Source organism: Cyprinus carpio, chromosome A5, assembly GCF_018340385.1.
Source record: "Cyprinus carpio isolate SPL01 chromosome A5, ASM1834038v1, whole genome shotgun sequence".
Classification (NCBI taxonomy): Eukaryota; Metazoa; Chordata; class Actinopteri; order Cypriniformes; family Cyprinidae; genus Cyprinus; species Cyprinus carpio.
Window position 1 is genome coordinate 37,667,559 of NC_056576.1, and position 19,224 is coordinate 37,686,782.

General features: G+C 38.7%; 1 pseudogene; it reads right to left on the minus strand.

Moving 5' to 3' along the window:
• Window positions 1–1,722: 1,722 nt before the first annotated feature.
• LOC109105537 lies at window positions 1,723–17,303 on the minus strand (annotated as a pseudogene).
• Window positions 17,304–19,224: the final 1,921 nt, after the last annotated feature.

Here is a 19,224-nt window from a genome sequence, read left to right on the forward strand (position 1 = left end):
AACATCGAAAAAAGTAGGGGGACCATGTACTGAGCCTTGATGCACACCAATGATTAACTGATGTATTTCAGACAGTGTCAGTGTGTGGTGCAGAGAGCTGATTGCTGAAAGTCACCACTTTATCAGTGGAAGAGGTGGCAAAGTCACCTGGGGGCCCCATTTATAAAACATGCGTATGCACAGATTTGATCAGACATGGTAAAGTGCTTAGTGGTACGTCAGGGTCTAAGCAGTTTTCACTTTTTACGTACTTTTCCTTGTGGCACACAAGTCAGAGTACTGCAGATAGTTAGAAATCTAAGCAATTCTTTTCGTGAAGAATTTGAACTGGGGCTCTTTTATGTGCTAATGGAATTAGTTAGAGGGCATTTACAAGATGGAAATCTAAAAACCTTTCAGCTGCGAAATTTCAAGGTCATTTATGATTTATAAATTTGACTGCTGAAAGGGGAGTCGATGCATGCTTTTGTCCATATGGTAGTTTCTTTGAATTACATATATACACATTTGAAACATAGGACAGTTTCTATGCAACATTTTATAAATCAGGCCCCTGGTGTAAGCTAGAGAGGGCATTTCATGCCACCCATCTGGATATATATATATATAAAAAACACACTTTTAAATGTATGACAGCTGATTGCACTTTTCAATTGTGTTGGTTTAAAAACTGTAAAATTTTATAAAAATAGCCTATAATTTGCTGTACAGGTATTATATTAGGCTTAAACTTTTTTTTTCATTTTATTGTAAATTTGCAATCGTATTAACAAATATTGAAAATATATACATTCTGCAGTGCCACTTCTAAATACAAATAAAATGGGGTCTTAAAGGAAACCTTGAGGCTGATTGCTTTTCCTGAACAAATGCTTTATGTATTATTGGGAGATGTATTTTTATTTTTCAGTTAATGTTCCATTCACAAACACAGGCAATTCATTTTCTTTTATTTTTTGTTTTGTACAAAATGTATCCATATAGTATCTAACAGATACTCCAACAGCAAGTGGTCAATTTACAAACCTTCATGACATTTATCCTTTCACTAGACAAGAAGCAGGTGTGAGAATATTTGCCCACTTCCCAATCAAAACACTAGAAAACAATCCAGTCTTCAGACAAAGCTAAAGAAACATACTTGATACAACGGTCATATTTAGCAGTGCATTGGAATACTGGCACCTATGACCTTATTTAAATGTACAACAGAAATCACAAAGACAAGTGCAGAGTTAGCAAACACCTAAAAACTGCAATAGCCATGTAAAGAACAGTCTGGCTCACAATCCAAAAGTGGGGGGATAAAAAAACAAAAAAAACCCCGTATACAGGGAAAAGCAGCTCCTTCTCAACAATGCTGGACCAGCTACAGAACCAATGATTAAAAATGTAAAGAAAAAAATGAGGGTAAAAAAGCTTTTTGGTTTTCACAGTTAAATTTTAATGCACTGCATGCATGATACTAACAATAGCAGGAGATCGAGAAAACATTTTTTTATTTTTTTTTAAAATGCCCAGAAAGATGCAGTTCACCTTTGTGATGAACTTTTAACTATATATATAAAAAAAAAAAATTATAAATGAATTATATCTATATTTTATTTATGAAATTGGGATGGGTAAAAGTGGGAAAGGTAAAGTTTTTAAACAATTTTCCCCTATCTCCGGTATCGACCCCCTCTCCTTCTCCCTCTCGCGGGTCTCGAATCCGCTCTCTCTTCACACGGTCCCGTCTCTGCCACGCTCTCGTTCTCGGTCACGACGGCCATCCCGTGGCGCTCACGCTCTCTCTGTCGGTCACGCTCACGTGGTCGGCTCCTACGTCCACTCACCACCGCCTGCGTTCGTCTCAGGAAATCTCCACACGCATGTCGTAGTCATGCTACCAAAGAAAAGGTTTAAAGTCCCAATGAGTAAGCCAAAAAATAAAAATAAAAATCACAACTTCATGAATGATATTTCCAGCATTTTTTTGGAACAGATCTTTCAGCTGATCAACGCTTTGGTAGTATTTAAACCATTTTAAATAACTAAACATTACCAAACTGAGGCGAAGGAGCGAACAACCCTTCTTTTCTCTGAAGCGGGCATCATGGGGCATGGGATGGGTGTCCGGAGTAAGGAGGGTGGGCCTGGGGTGGAGGAGGATGATGATGATGATGCTGGTAGTATGGGTGCTGGGGAGGATGATCCATTCCAGGGTAAGGGGCCTTCAGATAAAAACACAGTGTCAGGATTCAAACACAACGAGAACAAAAGATACAGAAAACTGTCAGAATATGTTCAGTCTTACCATTCCTTGCCATGGAGGTGGAGGCCCAATGCTGTGGTGGAATTCTCTCATATAGTCATTGTAGGACTAGAAATAAATAAAATAAGTGTTGAATACTGTTTATAAAGTACATTTAGGACTTGATATTTTATACAACTGAACCGTAATTAGCAACTACAATAAAACAAACTGGAAAATCAAGTCAACATAGAATTAAAGTATGCCTGGTTGCTTTTAAATGCATGTTCCTCCGTTACTGTGCACAATTCCACATGGGTGTTGCAAAAGTATTTTCAATGGAAGGTATATACAGCCTGCTCAGAATGTCACTAAAGGATGCCATTTGCCAATTAGCATATTCATCAAATCATTGCATCATATTTGTACTTACTCCGTTGAGAAATACATCTCTCCTAACTCCAGAGAAGCGCCATGTGAAGAGAAAATGGGTTGAGTTGCATTAAAAATTAATGTATTATAACCATTTTGAATGGAGGATAAAGAGGGAAAGACAACAGTACCAAACCTGTCCACAGGTGGATTGCGAGGGTCCTTGCATAAACCTAAACCGACAGCAAAAAACGAGACAGATTTCACCAATACAGAAACAAGCACAGCACAAACACAATAAAACCAAAAGTCCCAAGTGAACAATCTCATTAAAAACACAAGACAAATGCTACAACCTTCTTGGCCAGAGAGCAAACATTTAGAAACTCAAAATCAGGTTTGCAGTTCAGCTTTCATACTTACTATGCAGAAAGAAATACAACTGTCACCTAAGGTACCATCCTTAAAACACAAAGTCACTTGTCTCGATTGAGAGCCAAAACAAGGGGGGGAAAGAAAAAGCTTTTTGTGCCACATTACTGTGGCTTTATTTCAGAAAGCAGACCAATGAAGAATATGAGACAGAAGAAATGGAGAGATCTACGTGCTGCGGATATATTGACCTGGTCTCTGGGGGAATTCTGGCGTGTAATCAATCCTGGGCCGCTTCCGGTTGTGCATGTCGTATTCCTCTGGACGACGCCTACGTAAACCAGGTACATTAATGTGAAAGATGGCACTGATTTGAAATAAAAAAAATAAAAAATCCAGACAGACATGAAACCATACAAACAACAACATCACCTTCAGTTTGTCAGTGTGTGGGTACAGGATTACATATTTAATCATTTTCTTACTCACTGTACACTTTCTCGTAGTTTAGATTATAGTAAAGTAATATTATACTATTAATTGGTGAGCAACTAAATGAATGATTAAACTGCATGACACAAAGTAAAACATTCACAAAACCTAATGTACAATCTTTCTTTGCATATTAAGATCTTACTGTTCTGCATAAAAGAATAGTTTGGGTTTAATACAAGCCACAAGTAATCTACCCACAGCATTTGTGACATTATGGTTATTTGAGCTGGGTCAAAATTGATGATCATCTAACAACTGACTAGTTGGTCAAGTTGGCTAGTTAAATTAAATTTGAATTTATAAAGCCACAAGAGTGTCCAATTTTTTCCAATTCATAAGCATATAAAGTAGATTACTTTTGCATGATACATAGAAGGATATCAAAAAAAGACAGTAAAATTATTATTATTTGTGGTAATCGACAAGCCACAAATGCTGCTGCAAGAGTTTAACTTGTACTGAACCAGAATATTCCTTCAGTACTAAAGCCACATTAATGTGGTTCTTTTGATGCTCAATCCTCAGCAGAGCTCTACAGGTGTGAGCATTTCGCTGCGTTCAAATGTGGAAAGCTATTTGGACACCCATGAAATTGAAATCTTCTTGTGAACTCAGATACCGTCAAAATGTATCTACCCTAATTTGGAAATTTGTTTCACACTGCTGTTCATTGTCTTCCATTCAAGTCAACAGAGAGATGACAAAAATATTGCTAATGTTTAAGGGGACATTCTGGTGTGCATGATGTTCTGTTATTTGTTCAGGGTCTGGTAACATCGGTTCAGCATTTTTAAGATTGCCTGATCAAGTTCATTAAAATGTGTTTTCCAGACTCTGAGGTTGACATCCACATATTTCTGAAATTCAAGAAAGTTTGACTAATAAAACATACGAATGCTTCATTATTATATTATATTATAATTATATTATAACGACTAAAAATGATAAAATGTTACCAATATATGTGACCCTGGACCACAAAACCAGTCATAAGGGTTAAAGATTCATACATCATCTGAAAGCATCTGAAAATAAATAATCTTTCCACTGATGTTATGATTTGTTAGGATAGGACAATATTTGGATGAGATACAACTATTTGAAAATCTGGAATCTGAGGGTGCAAAAAAAAATCTAAAATATTGAGAAAATCATCTTTAAAGTTGTCCAAATGAAGTTCTTAGCAATGCATGTTACTGATCAAAAATTAAGTTTTAATATATTTACAGTAGGAAATGTACAAAATATCTTCATGGAACATGATCTTTACTTGATATCCTAATGATTTTTGGAATAAAATAAAAATGTATAATTTTGACCCCTTCAATGTATTTTTGGTTATTGCTACAAATATACCCCAGAGACTTAAGACTGCTTTTGTGCTCCAGGGTCACATATTTTTGGACAAGTTGTTAAAACAGCAGTCAAAGCTGCTAATATTTTGAACTGCCAATTGCTTGACAAAGACAACAGATGAGTTTGCCGATAAAACCTTTTCAAATGCCAGGTATGTGTTAGCATTAATGTTAAGAAATCCTGAGCTGTACCCGAATGTTACCGTAGAGCCCTGGTCAGAATTGTATGAAGAGTTTGCCTAGCGTTTGCTGTACCTGAAGCCAAAAAACCCACATGCCTTCAACTGTACCCTGACTTCGTGATGAGTGCCTTTTTCTAGAAAAATACTTCCTAAACTCGAAACATTACTCAGTAAGTGGGTGCCCTTAGTGAAAATGTCAATCTAACATATGGTAAGAAACCAATATGTCACACAAAAACAAAACAAATAAAAATCTGTTTGAGAGTGTGACATACCGCATTCTTGTAGTTTTGGGACTGTTAACGTTGGCAAATACTTTAAAGAGTAAAAGTTCATTTAAAAGTCCATCTTATGCTTTAACACATTTTAAATGGGAGGGCTTGGTAAAGCAGAAGAAGGGGGAGTGATAAGCAGTGGTGCAGTCCATTGCAAAGCAAACCAAAAAGACCAAGAGAAGATCCAGACATCTGGAAATAACCCTTCTCTTGGGGTCCTCAGGTCCATGGAGGGCTCAGAGAAACACAGAAGAAGGGAAGGGGGGAGGCTCACTTTACACCATCTTTAGTCCAGAGGAGGGAAACCAAACCGCCTACCTACCACCAGCCTGGAACAATCCCATCGTTTTGAGAGGAGGGGGCCTTTTCGTAACAAAGAGGGCAGGGGAAAGGGGAGGGACGTGTAACGCATCCAAACTGGAGTCCATCAGTTGGGGCTGGGGGCCAGACAATGCCAAACCAACCGACCTCCTCATAATGTTTGTCTGGAGAAAGTAAGGATGCGTTTTTAAGTCCTTGATTTCTCATTTTGGGCCCTTTTTGAGCACTGTGGTATGGAACAGAGTTCAATGTAAAGCAGTGCTCTATAGGGACAGTCCCTGGTGTGATGCGAGTCATAAGCCACTGAAGAACATGCTCTTTTTTTTCCCTTCCTCCCTGTCTCTCTCCCTCTCTGTTTTCATTCTTTCCTTCACCGTTTGACGCTACACCCCCCGCACATTTCAACTATCTAATATTCATATAGCACACACTGGAGCGGGAAAGGAAACCCAGCAAAGAAGTCCCAAAATACGCTCCTCTTGAAACGCTTTCTTTTTTTTAAACAACGACTGCCTTTCTGCCCCTCAAAATCGATGCGCCATCTTCCTTTTAATTAATAGGCTCCTTTTACAAGCGTCCCAAAATTTGAATGGCTATATCCCCCATGGGACACTCCTGCAAGAGAAGGCTTTGGGAAACAATTTAAACACAGTCGCATCTTGACGAGTAAAAAAACAAACCTCAGTGCTACAACTACAAAGTTAAACTAGAGGCTTAAAGTTTGGTATCAGGTCAATCCTTACTCCATTTCAACTCCCATTAACCATCAAATTAACAATAGCACGGATGATTTATGCTGTGATTTTCCCACAAAAGCCGCAGCCGTATCCGGTCTGCTCTGGTCAGCTTGGTTCGTGGCTCTTCTCTGACCCTCGCTCAAGTGACGATGAAGACGAAGGTGGAAAAATAACAAAAAACACACACACTTTGCTCCCTTTGGCATCAGGTGACAGGGGGTACACAGGTGCGCACTATCCGTCCAAAGAAACATTTCTAACCTTCCCATGTCCGAGGGACGGGCTCTCTGTGGGGCGGTCGCGCCCCGAGGATCGAGGCTCTGAGTGCACTCCCTCCTTTGCTGGCGCATTTTGTGAATGACTTGATACCAAGTCCGATGCTCTCATCAGGTGTGGGAAGAGCAGTGCACAGCTGTGTCCCGCAGTTCTGGTTCAATCTCCTGTAGCCGGCCGTTTTTGCAGAGGTCCCAAGAGATCATGCGAGACAGTGGAAAAGAGAGAATATTCATTAACCAAATTATCTGACTGCTCGTCTATGAGGCTAAAGAGGACATGGGATGAGCGAGGCTATAAGTCAACAGGAATCCAAAATTAATTTTATTTGCATTCTTTTTGCTCATTCATTTTTTTTGGCTGACCTTAAAGGGATACTCCACCCCAAAATGGAAAATTTTTTCATTAAATCACTTACCCCCATGTTGTTCCAAACCCATAAAGCATTTGTTTGTTCTTCTGAACACAATTTAAGATATTTTGTATGAAAAACCCGGGAGGGCCTGTGACTGTCTCATAGACTGCCAAGTAAATAACAGTGTCAAGGTCCATAAAAAGTATGAAAGCTGTCATCAGAATACTCCATCTGCCATCAGATGTGTAATCTGGTTATATGAAGCGACAGGAACACAATTTTGTAAGAGAAGAAAACAAAAATATTGACTTTATTGTCAACAATTCCTTTGTCAACAGGTCTTCTCTGTGTCTCAGCCATATCACCGTATGTTCTTCTGTGTCATCCGCGCCACAAGGATGCGCTGTTTCTACTCTTCTACGTATATTTAAAAGTGTTCCCGTTGCTTCATATAACCCAGATTGCAGGTCTGAAGGCAGACAGGGGATTTGACGATGAACTTTCATACCTTTTCTGGACCTTGACAGTGTTATTTATTTGGCAGTCTGTTGGACAGTCACAAGCCTCCCGGTTTTCATTCAAAATATCTTAAATTGTGTTCCGAAGACGAACAAAACATTTACGGGTTTGGAACAGCATGGGGTTAAGTGATTAATGACAAAATTTTCATTTTGGGGTGGAGTATCCCTTTAAGAGACCATCCTATTTTTTCAATCCCTCCCCTGCAACCAAAGGACTAGTGAAAGCTGAAGTATGACCTGTCACTTGCCTTGCTGTTGTGGTGCACAAGCGGGAAGCCGATACTCAATTTCAATAACCAACATTTATTTTTAAAGATCACCTTGCCACACAGGATTGACCCATTTTCTACATAAAGTGTTCCAGCAAAACGGTGTATGAATGTGTAGCTGTCAAGAGTTGTCATAACTGTAAAATATCCAGCCATTAAAATTTCTTTTAATTTTTTTTATTTTGGAAAAAAACAAAAAACTCAATATTTTTTTTTAGAAAAACTGTACATTTGTTGATAAAATGGAATGCAATTTTGTTTGTTTGGGATAAATGAAAACCGTTAGCAAAGGCAGGTAAAAAAATAAAATAAAAATTCTGACCCGAAGAAAGAAAAATATATTATTGTTGAGCCCTGTTCATTGAATGTAACATCCACATATTTACAATCTAATTAACTAAAATGGGTTACAGAAAGATTTTCAACATTAAAAACTAAACTAACCTGTCCATCACGTCCAATCTTCACAGGCTGTGCTCATTCCATGAGTTGGAGAGGTGAGCCGTTTTTGTGAAAGGTAATTCCCGCCTTTAAGCAGAAAGAAAAACCTCAACATCTCATAACTGTACTTGAACTTAAAAAAAAAAAAAAAAACCACTGCTTTCGCCCAGGTTTTTACCTGCAAATCCAGTCGACTTTTGAAGACTCCTCCAAGCATCTTGGCGTTCATGCCTGCGGGTAGAACCCAGTGGATGGGAGAGAACCTCCATGATGAGATCTTCAGACGAGAGCCGCGCAAAACCTGAAACACACAAACACAGGTCTTTATGTGCACCCAACATAGTCACACTAAACGATTTTGCATTGCCAAATCATAGTTCAATCATAGCAAATATAAATCAGGGTATTTGTAAACCACTACCTTGGAACTTTCCACTCTCCCTAACTGAAAAGATCAGCATAACACTTCGAGCAGAGCGAAAAGCTGCGGTGAGTTTTTTTTTCTCGTTGACAGGCAAAAGTGGACCAAACACCCTGTGGAGAGATCACGCACAGCACGTTAACTGAGTAAAGCTTCAATTAAACTCAAAAAAATCCTCTTCAAACTGTAAAGTGGCACACCTTTGCTTTAGCCAGGGAAACGTTCTCATGATTGTTGCTCTTAATTAGAAAAAAACCTGGCCTCTCTCAGGATAGATACTTCAGCTTGCTGGGTTTGATCTTTAAAAAAGACAAAAAGGGGAAAACTGGTCACAAAACGCAGCAACAGTAGTCAGTACTCCTGCTGCAATGGCAGAAGAATTTTGATAGCATTGATAATGAAAACAATTCTCAACAAATTTCAATAAGTTATCTGACATTGCAATGCAATTTAAATGTGCAAACATCATCTGAACGTGGAGTGTGATTCTCTTACCTCACATCCTCACAGCTCTGACAGAAGGAGGACAGTTTTTCATGTTTCTTTTCAGACCCTAAAGTCAGAGACACACTACACTTAACATTCACAATACAGATCGAAAACGTGTGCTGCTGCTGCCAGCGGCCCATGATTTTGACTCGTCCTATAGAACATGAAACAGCCCAACGCTGTAACATACTGGCTTTTTAACAAAGATTACTCCGCAAGCTTAACGTAACGGTACAAGATTAGAGAAACAAATATAGTTGTTGGAAAATTACACTATTTCAGGGTTGCCATCAGGTGTGTATAAATGCATTTTATAATCGAGCTAATCTGGTAATCTGACCTGCTCTGCCAAGGATCCAGTCGATCTACGCTTCAGCCATCACACGTATGTCCATTTTTCGCTTTGTTTTACGCCTTGGATCACCATTACAAACAATTTCTTAAGCCTCCTAACTTTTTTTTTGTTTTTAGCGCTCCCTCGCTCCTAAGACTAATCCTCTAATTGATCAAACTTTTACACCGGCTGTCTGCGCAAATCTCAAACATTTAAACTGCAAGACTGGACCGCCGTCTCAGCGGATCAACTTTCACTCTCCTCTTGCATAATTTGCCTTCAATTCATGTCCAGTTAATAATTTCTAAGTAGCCGTGTACTTAAGCTATACATTAGCCGATTCATAGTTTTAATTTTATAATGAACCATTGAGCTTTTTCATTGAAAAGCCACCAAGGCAGAGGCAAGTCAGCTTACACTGCCAAATCAACTCAAATTGAAACTAAAACCTAAGCTGAATCTTTGTTACTGTGACTTTTATTTAAACATTTTATTAGTATCATTAAGGGGTCTATTTGAATACCTACCTTATAGGATTCTGAAGCTGAACTTCCACTTCTACCAAAAAACGATTGGTGATATCCCTCTAGCTTTGCTGTCTTGGCTTTGCTTGCTTTCCCGCATGCTGAACAGTAAATAAGAGAACCACGCCCCTTATGGTTAGACTATCAAGAATTATTTGAGATTTCTTGGGATCCAATTTCTAGCAAAATAGTTTTTTTTTCTGTCCTTGATGAACACAGCCAGGCAGCGGGGACCCGTAGTGAAAACTTCTAACAACATGGAGATCAACTAGTCACAGGTAAATTCGTGTGTTGTTTTAAAGCAAGTTGCCATAGTTCTTATGGAAATGTAATTAAAACGTTTTTATGGTCTTTAATCTGCAGGTCTGCTCCAAATCCAGCAAACTGCAACCTACGCAAAGTTGTAGGCATCACAGAGGCTCTGTCCTGATGTGAAGGTGGCAGCACAAGAGTTGCTAAATGAAATCCCAAAATGCTTTAATCAACTCAACTCTCATAGGACCGTAAAAGTCGGGTTCCAGAAGTTAAATCCCATTTATTTTCTCCATAAGGAAATGGACTTTAACAACCTATTTTGAGTTCAGAGGTGGTTCATTGATGGTATATATCTTGCTTTTGTTGAAGCCATCCCATTTCACACAATTTGAAAATGACTTTTAAAATAAGTGTTTAACAGCTGAATTCATGGTGGAAAGGAAACTACATTACCCATGATGCTTATATTCAGAAAATGTACAGCAAAAGAGCTTGTAGGGAAAGCCTACTCCCAAACACTCTAAAGCTGCTTAAATACACAGTCTTTGCTTCAAACAGACAGTTTGAATGGTTGGATTCTCCTCTTAGCTGGTTGGATTATGTATAGCTTTAAAATGGTCATGAATAGAGAAACCAAACTTTCCTATCTTTCAACAAGAGATCATTGTTCTATAAAACTGTCTGTAAGTGTCAGAACTCAAAACCTCCTGATCAGTCCAAAATCATCTTTTATTGGAACCAAGCTGCCCATTTTTTGTCTGAGTATGATGTCACAGTGCAACACAAAAGACCGCCTGTGCACACAAGCTCAGTCCTACTACAACAATAAAACATCTTCAGCCCTGACACAGGGATTCTCACATGTAGTAGGAGGCCGAATACAATACAAGACAGATGCAAGTACAGGATTTACCCAAGAAACAAAATGATGTCTCAGAGGATTACCAGACAGTGTGGAAAAAACTTTGCATGGTCTTTCTTGCGATCCTATCACAATCGGGTCCAAACCATTGTTGCGTTGCACCCACCATCACCAGTTGACTTTACAGAGAGACTGAAAATAAACAGATGGATGCAGTGCCAACTATAATGTATCTGATAGCAATGCCTGCACCCACTTAAGTGCGGGTAACAATGTTTTGTCAAGTGTCCACTATTGCTTTGTCTGTTACAGATCGTTTGATATATACTGAGCATTTACATGTTTTTAGCCAGTATTACCCAGTGTTTTCAGTAGTACATCACATCAGGAATAAATCTATCTATTTTAATACAGCCAAAACAGGTACCCAGGTCATCGACAGTGCAAAGTTTACTTCAAAGTCTTGAATGTGGCCCGCTTATCAAAATAGACCTTTTCAAAGAGTGTCACAAAACCAGGGACAGAAAGAGTAGCCTATTAACTTCGAAATGATGATGTTGGATTGTAAAAAAACCTTGCTAAATAATAAGTGGACATCAGAAAACAACATTTAAAAAAATGCAGTTCATGACCCCTTTGGCAATTTTTTCTTTTTTTTTTTTAGATCCCCATGGAAAAAAAATCCTCCCGGAATCAGCGCCACTGATGCACTCTATAGGAAGACTGTGCTTGCATGTTTTAGGCTGCAGCAGTAGCACTCATTTTCAAGTGGTTTCCATTTACTGAAGATGCTATGACAACCTCTAACTGCACAAATGCTCCTAGAGCCTCCGCTGCTCATTATCAGCGATGTTGAAGCTAACAACAACTAAGCAGAAATGCACAACATCTACAAGTAGTTTGTAAGTATGCATTCAATCAACTCATACAATTTAAAGGTGCACTCAGTAGGATTGTGGAAGGAAGGAAGTTGTCTAAAACTTCAGATTTGAATTTGCTACATACATCAGACATGAATACAATTTGAAGTATTTTGAAAATCTTTAAAAAGTTATTCACCATCAAAGGTTTTACAGTTTTTGGGACAATGGTCCCTTTACATTCCACCATTTTATTTATTCTCAATGACCGTGGCTCAGCCCACCCGTGCAAAATATCGTGGTTTCTGCTTGGTGTCCAATCCACCACACGGATATTTAAAAAAAAACTCACTTATGATTCTTTTACTCTGCTTTCATAAATTTAAGCTTGAAAGCAGGTGAGATGGTGAGGAAAAAACAGCTTTATATCTGCTAACAATGCTTCTAGGTAGGCTGCCTATGTAGACAGCAGACTGTGAGGCAGCTCACTAGGGTTTGGAACAGAGTATTTGGCAGCCTATCAGAAAAACATTCAACAACATGAGCATGAGGATTATGACTGTGAAAATTGCTAGCGGAACTGTGATCTTCAGCAGGCTCATACCTGACGCCTCTGAGCGGAGGGCTGACTGCAATGACCTCCCTCTATTCCTACGAGAAGGGACACAGACTCGACTGGGAGTCGCTGGCCCGCTGCGAGTATCGTAATCATTCTGGTTCATTTTCCCTCCCGCGGGTCCTCCTCCTCCAGTTCATACTCCTCCTCTTCTTCTCACCTTCTCCTCCTCTTTCTCATCTTCCAGCATTCTACTCTTCTGCTGTCCTTCTCCTTCCCCTTCCTCCTGCCACGGCTCCTTCCTCTTCGGCATCTCCGAGCAGTTGCCTCAGAGGAAGCCACAGAGAGTGCCAGTCGCATATTTCTTCTGAATGAGCCTCCTCCTCTCTTGGAAGAGCGACTTACTCTGGCCTGTACTGGTCCTCACTAGTCCTCCGCAATCTTCTGAACAAAGCAAGTGTTTGTAATTACACACCATGCTTTCTATGCAACACAGATGTTTTTTTTTTTATATGTTTGAACAGAAATTGCTGTAAAAATGAATTAAACAAGATGCAAATATTACAATCTGAGTATGTAACGCGAGTGGTCATGGTGAACAGCTGGGTGTGTAGCGACGGAAAGAGAGTTTAAGCACGCGCAGCATGCAGTGTCAGTCTACAAACAGGTATAATCTCAGACTCTCAGTCACTCAACAAACACTCCATTTAAAAGCTTCACCAGAGGACGGGTGTCATAATTCTAGTTCATAGCAAAATGCTTTAAATAGAGATCTGCTTTACTAAACAACCAAATGTTTAAAGGGAGGGAAAAACACAAATCAACAGATACTAAATGATTCACGGACCACCAAGCCAATTGCTACAGCTGATAAGCAAAGCTGAGAGAAAAAAGAATCAGACCAGTTAAAATCAACAATATCTTTAATTATAATGGATTAAAATGAAAAACAATTTTAAACATTACAGGTACCCATGAAAATCTATTTGTTTAATTCATACAGTGCAGACTATTTACACTAATTTTGATCACTTCATTCAATTTCTGATGCCATTTCAGACTACTGCTAGACCTATCTGAAAAAACTAATTATTTACGACTAGAGCCATGGTCTCTCCATTTCTGTCACCGATGGAGTGCTGGTTCCTTGCCATTGTCGCCTATGGCTTTGCTTATGTTTTGGGGGACGCTTGATCTGATGGGGAGTGAGCACAGAGCACTACTGGACTAGCGCCTGCAACCGGATGATGGACCATTCACTGAATAAGCTCAATGAACTGACTTAGCTGGAAAAAATGACTCTTTGTTATTGTCGTCTTGTATTTACTGACAAACTATTGTTTGCCGTTTGACATGATTAGTATGTATAAAGCGCTATTACCAAAAATAAAAAATAAATAATAACTATAATAATTCTATATATATTAGGGGCTGTCATTATAATGATTAATCACGATTGTATACTATCCACATCCATAAAATAAAAGTTTGATTTTTCCATAATCACCATCCCATATGTGTGCATACTGTGTGTAGTGTATATTTTATTATTGTATAAAAAAATCAAGAACACACATGCATTGTATTATATTAAGAAGAATATGTTATGTTATTATATTAACTATATTTATTTTATTACTATAAATATAGAAAATAAGCCGGGGGAGCCTAAAAATATATGAAAGGTATACATGTTAAAATATTTTTCCCTAAATATAGAAAGTTTATGTGTGTGTATTTCTATCATACATTAAAAATATTACCCTGTACCCATACATATATTATGTAAACACAAACTTTTATTTTGGAGGTGGCTTAATCTTGATAAGCATTTGACCGCCATAATCGGGCTATATATCTATATATATATAATATCTCTAAATCAACGTACAGTAATTTCTTAAAAAGGTTCAAAAGTGCACTTTTCACTTAACAAACTTGAAGCTTTGCATTTATATCGCCATCACGTTTGTTTATGTTCAGCAATGAAAGAGACTCGGACCACGTAATTTTTGAACGAGCAAAAGGCAGAAACTAAATCAGTGGCGCATGTTGATTCCACACAATAAGAATGCTGCTGTAACGGGGCGATAAAACCACTTTCTCATTGCTAAGTTGACTCATTTAATGATGGTTACGCACATGACTTTTTTTGAGTCAATGTATGTGTATACTTTTTACTTTCCTATTTAAAAAAAAAATTATATTAAAGAAGAAAAACATATGATTCAACGGAACAAAAATGCAAAAAACAAAAAACTCCAATCTATGTTATAACACTTGTTACCTCTGTCAGATCGGGCCAGCAGGGGTTTAATCCGTCTCTGGGAGTGCTCTGCTGGAGGGGACAGGACTTGTTCAACTATACCTTTAGAAAAACCATCAGCCCGGGACGCAAACTCCCTCTGCCCAGCATGGTTCTTGCTGTCCTCAATAGAGCTCTTTGGCGGGGGGGGGGGGGGGGGAGACTCATGTCTTCCTCTGAGGATTGCTTGTCTTTTTCGGACCCAGAAGAAGGGCGTAGCTCTCTTTAATTGCTGTTTTCTGGTAGCGCTTGTCTGCTGAATGGCTGCGAGCCGCGTTGCCTCTGGCTGTCAGCCGAGTTCGTGACTTTCCTTTTAGACCCTGAGGGGCATTTATATGTTAGTCAATAGACGGTTAAGTGTGGAAAATGAAGTCTTACAGAGGCCATCCGTAGTTTAATATTTGCAGGGTTGTACTGTCCGCATGCCTTGCAGGGAAACAGTTACGCACACCATTGTATCCTGTATACTTATTGTCGTGAGACATTTGTCTGAGTTGTGCTTGTTGTTCGTGGTCATGTACTTCTCCGTATTTCTAAGGTCTAGCTCCGTATATTTTCATTCTTTGTAACCCCTTGGATTACTGTCACCCCATTTTAACTAGGCATAAAGTGGACTATCGAATACTTAATTTAGGTGTATTTTATAAAACAATTCTGATATTACACTTTCGATGGTTGACTGGTAAATAGAAGAAAATGTAGAGAGAGCGGAATCAAAATTCTGATGTTATGGCAATTGCTATTCTATCATCAAACCACCACAAGTACATTTTTTTCTCATTAACATGCGATATATTCGCCTCGGGTTATTAGAATTTATCGCCATATCGGAGCATGACATCGTAAAACTGGTATTCCAGCACATTCAGTTGTCCCCATATGAAAAATGGAACGTACAGGTTTAAAAATTAAATTTTCAAACACTGCATTTCAGTTTAAGTATTATTTAGGCATGTCTGGTCACTCACAAACAAGCCAATGGGAAAACACCAACCCCCGTGCATTTGTACAAAAGCCATCAACTACAGACGTTACACGGTAACAGCCTACATCATTATACTCACACCATCAAAAATAATAAGGTATAGCAAGAGATGAAGTATTTTACCCAAAGTTGAGGGTGTTGCGTATGAACCTAAACAGTTTGACGTAAAAAAGACCGTTAATGCTGTAATTTATATTAGCAAGTGACAATCGTCCATTTTTAATTCTGAGATATGTAAGTTACATAAATTAAGATTGTAACGTAGCATGTCCTAACATAACAGGCTTGTTTTGATTGCTAAACATACCAAAAAAAGCAAATCGGCAGTAATCCCGTACAAAAACTTGCTGAATGCGAAAACCACAAATTTTATGCTGATTTCTTTCAGAACACATTCAGTTATATAGAACAAAGTGCTCCACAAATAACAAGAAAAAGGATCGTTGCTAAGTGTGATGCCCTGGTGGTTTCCTCACAACAAACTCTTTTCTAAGCCATAAGCCGGATATGGGTATTGCTCAAACGTTACCTGAAAACCCTAGCTAATGTAAAATAAACAAATCCTGAACGATTAAAATTGAATGGCCGGATGTAATACGTGTATTCCAGCGCGAAATCAATTCTTGGTTTGGTAATGCTCTTACATCAACACACAGTACCATAGTTTCCCTTAAAATCATGTGTTCCCGCTCTTGGGTGGAGATTCTTAAGGCCTCCCTGGTAGGAGCAACACACAACCTTCGTCGGCCCCAGCACTCTTCAGATCCCACTCTGAAAAATTCAACGAAAGTGCTAAACTCTTTTAGAAAAACTGCATTCCACAGCATAAATGTATGGTAGCTCGAGTGTGTATAGTGTCTGGTCTAAAAAATGAAGGCAACATGCCTTTCTCCAGCATGCGTAATCAGACCGTTCCACAGTATTCAAGCTCATCACTGAAATACACATTTTTTCTGCCGATCTTATACCAACGTGATTGAAAGATTCCAAAGTGATATGTGTTATCGGTGAACACTTTCACGTCACAAAGTTATAATGCTGTATATTCTTCTTTAGCAGAGAATATGTTCGTCCACGGTTTTTTCTGGAGATTATTTAAGGTACATAATCGCGGTTGTGCATAACACGTGAACATAGAACAGTGACTTTAAATTGGTACTATAAAATATGAAGCAAAATAATACAAGATCACATAAAATCAATATATGTAACACACAGCGATATGCGGGTCAGAAACATTCAGTAGTATAAACAGGGTCCTCCATGAGGCTTAGAATATGCTTTTTTAAGCTAGCGCATCGCGGTTTGTGTCCTCAACCAAATATCTTTAGTAACCATGCTTTAAAATGTTCAAAAAACAACATTATTTTGAAAACCTAGTAACGCATAAGCAAAAATTCTGCATTGGATTAATAGCCGTAAATAGATATTTTTAAACAAATCTTTAATTAAATTAACGTTACAGTAGGCAAATTTCAGACGCACTCCTACCTTCTCAAGGAAGCGGTCATCCTGTCGGCAGGGCATCATTCAGCCCCCGGGTATATAAAACACACCTTAGCGATTCCTAAAATCTCTTTCGTAGATTGCGTTCTGGCCAAATTTTCAATGCTTTTTGCTGTCATTTTAGAAACTATTCCACAGCATCTAAATGTTTCAGACTCGAGACTGGCCTGTAAACCACTGGTCTAAAAGGCGGATGCTTTTGACCCACGCCTGTCTTTCTTTGCGTGCAAGATTTGTGTTGGCAATTATGCAGAATGACAAACTACGCCTTATGTTGACGCGAGCGGACACATGGTGGGTCATCGTAGCATTCGGTTTGCCGTTTCAGGGGGGCGTGGCAATGCTGGTATATTTTCTGATAAAATGCAATATCACATTGTTTATTCGTGACTTCAGTCTTTACAAACTTAGGCCCCTTTACCATAGCACACAATAAGTATGGTACTAAAATCTATTTCCCTAACATAATAAAATCAAGTAAAATAACGCATCATATGACCCCATTTAAAAATTAAAAAAACAGAAACCTTAGAGGTTGCATACTGTTTCGGCATATATGCTTTTTTAAACATCATAGTTGTGTTGTTATAACTATTATCGTAACTATGCTCTAACTCTGCATTTGGAACCGACGTCTCTGTTGCAGTAACGAGCAAACACTCTGCATTTGTGGATAGTCAATAGCCCAATACGTTAAACTAATAACATACTTACAAGTAGCCCATGATTCAGAAAGCACTCCTAGGTTCACTGAAGCGGGTCATCCTAAATGGCATTGCTGTTTTTGTTGTAAGTAATCTCTTAAAAGATCCTTCAATGAATCTACTTTCGGAAGGCCAGATAAAGTGTTGTGGCAACACAAATGGGGGCCCATATGGATGTTCAACAAATGGGTTAGACATGGGCAAAAACACAATCAGTTCCCATAATAGGCGCCTACAAATGGGCTCAAGGTAGTACCCACATAGGTAATATTTGTGTGGGTTGTGAACGGGGACATACATATAGGGTAGTGATGGGTCCATTTTTTTTTCATTTTTGGGAAACGATCTGTTCATTGCATCTGTCACCGTGACCTAAAAGCTCTGCATGTAATAACTAGAACGGTGCTGTTTGTCTAAGACTTGATGGATGCTCTGTCAAATTCTTCGTTCATCAGTGTAGGAAAATAGGCTGTGCTATTTGATAGCAACTTCTCCTATAGAAAGCCACATTTCTAGCATGTTGTCAAACTGGCATTTTTCCATTTCAAAAATATATCTAAATTACGGCCTATGCTCTCATTGTCAAATGCACAAATGTTAATCCATGTGTTTATGACCTCAAGGTTAGATTATGTAATGCTATATTGGGGGGTTGTTCTTGCACACTTAGTAAAACAAACTCCAGTTAGTCCAAACTGCAGCAGCGAGAGTTCTTACTAGAACCAGGAAGTATGATCCCATATTAGCCCGGTTCCAACACATGGCACTGGCTCCCTATCAAACATCCATATAGATTTCAAAATCTTTGCTTATTACTTATAAACGCCCTGGAATGGTTTAGGACCTCAGTATTGAATGAGCTCTTGTTACATTATAGTCCTCCATGTCCATTGCGTTCTCAAAACTCTGGGATAACCTACATAACATTGTTCGGGAGGCAGACACCACTATTGCAGGTTTAAATCTAGATTAAAAGACCATCTGCTGTAACCTGGCTTTACACATAGCACACATAATATGCTTCTTATATCCAAATCACGTTAAAGGATTTTAGGCTGCATTAATTAGGGTACCATAGGTGTGATTGGCAAAGGACAAAAAGCAGGAAAACTATATGGTGGGACTTTACACCCCCCACCCCCCCACACAGTGAACATATTTTTTTTTTATATACATTTAATGAGAAAATTGCAAAACAGTGCACATTGAATTAGACTACTTC